This window comes from Ceratotherium simum, chromosome 28, assembly GCF_057802395.1.
Source record: "Ceratotherium simum simum isolate JZ-2026a chromosome 28, ASM5780239v1, whole genome shotgun sequence".
NCBI lineage: Eukaryota > Metazoa > Chordata > Mammalia > Perissodactyla > Rhinocerotidae > Ceratotherium > Ceratotherium simum.
The window spans coordinates 40,440,161-40,444,381 of NC_141927.1; the positions used below are offsets into that span (position 1 = coordinate 40,440,161).

At 43.8% G+C, this 4,221-nt stretch overlaps 1 pseudogene; it reads right to left on the reverse strand.

Moving 5' to 3' along the window:
- Positions 1-768: 768 nt before the first annotated feature.
- LOC147913371 (plasma membrane calcium-transporting ATPase 2 pseudogene) lies at positions 769-3,909 on the reverse strand (annotated as a pseudogene).
- Between the last annotated feature and the right edge of the window lie 312 nt (positions 3,910-4,221).

Genomic DNA, 4,221 nt, shown 5'->3' on the forward strand with positions numbered 1-4,221 from the left:
GCACTGTAACCACATGGCTGGGCTAAGAGTTGTACAGTTGAACACCTGTCTCTCATATTGTGCAATACAAAATTGTACAATAAACAATTAGACAAAAGACATTATTACTCAAGAGCCTTTCAAATATACTTATTTTTCCATGAATCTTCCTGGCATTAATTTCATGAAAAAGTTGCAACATAAAGTATTAAATATTATTGTATAACAGGCAAAAGGAGGAGCATGTACCAGTGTTTCTCACGCTGTCAAAATTCAAAGGAATTTTACCAACAAACATAAGACCAAAAGTGACTATCTCAGGGGAGGAAGACAAATCCTCTACCCTCTAGACCCTTCTGGCTTGGCTACAAATTAAATTGACATAAGACAGAATAACAGGAGAAACTCAAGCAAAGCTTTATAACATGTATACATGCAAGAAACTCAGGAAAACTGAGCATCTTGCCCAAATGGCTAAGATTGTCATCTTAAATAGCATCTTCAGCTAAAGACAGAGGAGGGTGTTGGGGGTAGTGGTTTGGGACTTCAAAGGGGAGGAAGGCAATTCACCTGGAAATGGAAAAGCAAATGTTTGGTAGATAAAAATGGGTTTAGCAAGGACCCTCACAGTCTACCCAAAGTTATCTATGGCGATGGCTTGTCCTGGGGACAGGCCTTTTATCTTAAATTCTTTTAGGTAGTTAGGGGGAAGATCAAAGTTTCTTTCAGTCTTTTGTGCTATCAAGGCAAAGAGACACATTTTGGGGTGGCCAGTTTTGATCCCCCACACTATAAACTCATCAATTTTATAATTGAAATCAACAAGAGAGATTCTCTTCCATGAGGTTTGTGAGAAAAAGGTGACTCCACAAGCTTTTCAGTTGCCAGTGCAAGGAAAGCAAAATTATCCATTATAAGATTCACTCAGAATCAGTACACCTTTAAGAGGAGAATTCTGAACAACACATGCTCCTTGTGAAGGCCACAACTGGTGCTATGACATTGACAGTCAACGAAAGTTGAAGGAATTTGGAGATGCCATCATACACGTTCCCACCCCACATGACAGCTTTAACAATACTTGTGAGGTTGTTGTTAGTAAGACCCTCAGAAGCTTCTTCAGCTGTATCTGTTTCTGCTAATCCCATTACAAATCCAACATCGGCTCTCTTTAACACTAGGCCATCTGTCATCACTACCATCACCAGTGACCATTACAATTTGCTTCTGTCCCGAAACATCACTCTCAGTTATACCTTTTACTGGGTTGTATTTATTAGCAGGACTAGATCTTGCAAGTACTATACACAAAGTTTTGGCCAAACCCTATGAACTTTTTCTCTGTTTGTCTATTTTTATTATTATGTATTTGTGTGTTGAAATCTGTGCCTCTAAAAATAGGTAGCCATCAGGAGCCTTTATGCTGCTACATTTCAGGGCAATAGCCTTTGCAGTATGGAAGTTATCACCAATAATCATAGACACAGTGATTCCAGCATGCTGGAATTTAAAAATTGTATTTGGCATCTCAAGTATTGTGGGTTGAATTGTGTCTCCCAAAAACATATGTTCAGTCCTAACCCCCGTACATGTGAACATGACCTTATCTGGAAATAGGGTCTTTGTAGGTGTTAACAAGCATGTTCCACATTTTCGCCACAAGTAGCTTTGTCATAGACATCTTTGCCACAAACATTGTCACTATGAACATTTTGCCACATACCTAATTGGTGGTCAGGCAATTTTGCTGTAAAAGATAACAAAAAATAAAAAAGAGACATTAAAAAAGACATAACATATGAAAAAAAACTAAATTAAAAAGACTTTATTGCAAAATAAATACAAAATATTGACTACATTTAAAATGTGTGCAGATTCATGGCAATACTGTGCAAATAACTGATTTTATTTTATGGGTTATACTTAAGCACTTGCCTTCGAAACGTTTTATTCATAGTATTACACAGTTTTTGGTTTTTTTGCTTGTTGATTTGTCTCCTCGTTCAGCATCCAATGCACTTTTTCTTTTTCAATAAAATTTCTTCCTCCATTTAGAGAGGCATCAGCTTCCAAATACTAAGGTGCACATTTGTAACTGAGCTCTGCATTGTGTGTGAAAGCCTGCTACACTGCTTATTCTTGTCGTATTGTCACGTGTCCGTTGGTAGACGTTCCAAAGTTCTACCGGAAACACGTAGCAAACCATCAACCAGTTATTTTATCTTTTACAGCAAAATTGCCTCACAGCCAATTAGTTATGCGGCAAAAATGCTTGCAGCAAAGATGCTTACAGCGAACGGATCTAGAGCCGTAATCCAGATGCGGTCATACTGCATAAGGGGGCCTAATCCAGTGACTCGTGTCCCTATAAGAAGAGGGACATTTGGAGACAGACACACAGAGGGAAGACGGCCATGTGAAGACAGAGGCAGAGTGGAGCAATGCAGCTGCAAGGCAAGGAACGCCAACGATTACAGCAGAAACTAGGAAGGATCCTTCGCTAGAGGCTGCAGATGGAGCATGGCCCTGTCAACACGGTGATCCTGGACCTCTGTCTAGCCTTCTGAACCATGAGAGAAAAAATTTCTGTGATTCTAAGGCAGCCAGTTTGTAGCACTTTTTTACGGCAGCCACAGGAAATGGATGCGCCAGGTCTCACAGGATCTTCACCGCCTACAAGTCCAGTGTGCGGAAGATCTTTAGTAACATCTTCTTTGTTGTCCAGTCAGGTTTGTTTTCAGTGCCTGGAAAATTTCTGAATGTCAGGCACAAGATTTGAAGTCTCTCCCAGGATTCTGAGCCATTGATTTGGTAACCCTTTGGGAAGCATCTTCTTTATCTGCTTCCGACAGCTCTCTAGGTATTCCCTCTTCGTTCAGGCCGTGAAGTAATAGTTCTGAGGCTCCCTTGGTGAACAACTCAAGCCCCATCAGGCAGATTTAAGACAGTAGTCATGGATTTCCTCTCTGAGTTGAAGGGGTATGCTTTGTGTAAACTCTTTTGTGCATGCCCTTCTTTCCTTCCTTCCTTCCTCCCTCCCTCCCTCCCTTCCTTCCTCCCTCCCTCCCTCCCTTCCTTCCTCCCTCCCTCCCTCCCTCCCTTCCTTCCATTTTTAAATGCAGAAAAAATCCTAACAGAATACATTTTATTTTACTGCCTATCTGTTGTGGTGGACCTTTGATATCTAAAAAAATTATGTTGGAATTATAAGAACAATTAACACAATATCTGTTAAAAAGCTATTCCAAAATGAGTCTGAAGCAGACTGAAGTCTAGGAATTGATTTACAATGAGTCTCACCAGTGTAAGCCGGGACTATCATTCTGTTAACAGTCAATGTTCTCCTTTATCTGAGCAAACGGTTGTTGCATTTCCCATAGTTTCACAAGCATCCACATGTTTAAATCATTATCTTTTATTATTTTCTTTACAGAATAAGCCAAGGACAGAGTAACGGCAAATGGAAGGCTTTCTAGGAGGCCACCAGCAAGACTGTTATTCCAACAATGTAAAGTGAACAGTTCATTCCGCATGAACTGCAGTGCGATGTAAAGTTCATCTGTGTGCCCCATTTCCACAAGTCCCCATTACAAGTTTGTCATTAAGAAAACAAAGCCAGCATAGCCATTGGCAAACTGTAGTTGCCAATCCTTACGGATAACTTTGTAAGCTTGTCTTCTAGACCATTCTTGGGCGCTAGTAATGTCGGACACTAATGCCTTCCCTCCCTTGGGCTGTTTTGTCCTCTCTGGTCCTAGGAGGATCTGTTTTCTTTCAGGTTTCCTTGCTCTTTGTTTCAGAAGTCAGCAGAGACACGATGAGACCCGGTGGCGAGTTAAGGCCCACTGCAGTCACCAGAGACGAAGGGTGGGGTCGCGGCCAGGGCCTTCTTCACCCCTCTCACTGTCCGGTGAGGACGCTCTCGTCCATGTTCCGGTGGGGCCGGGGGCCAGCAGCTCATCCACGGCAGCGTATTGCCCTAGGGGATCCGCACCAGGTGCCCCGCCACGAGGTCCACCCGGGGCCTCCCCGGGCGCCCTGCAGCGCGGCGAGTGTCTGGGGACCTGTCGATGCGCTTCTCCGGGCCGCGGAGCTGCTCCTCCTGGCTCCAGCGTGAAGCTGTCGCCCGCGCCCCGCACGCCCCCTCGGCAGCAGGCGGTGCCCTCAGCCGGGGCTGCTCCCCCTCCCCCTCCGCGTTCTGCACCAGCTGGCAAACCCGGCCCCCCAGCGGGCCTCGGGCTC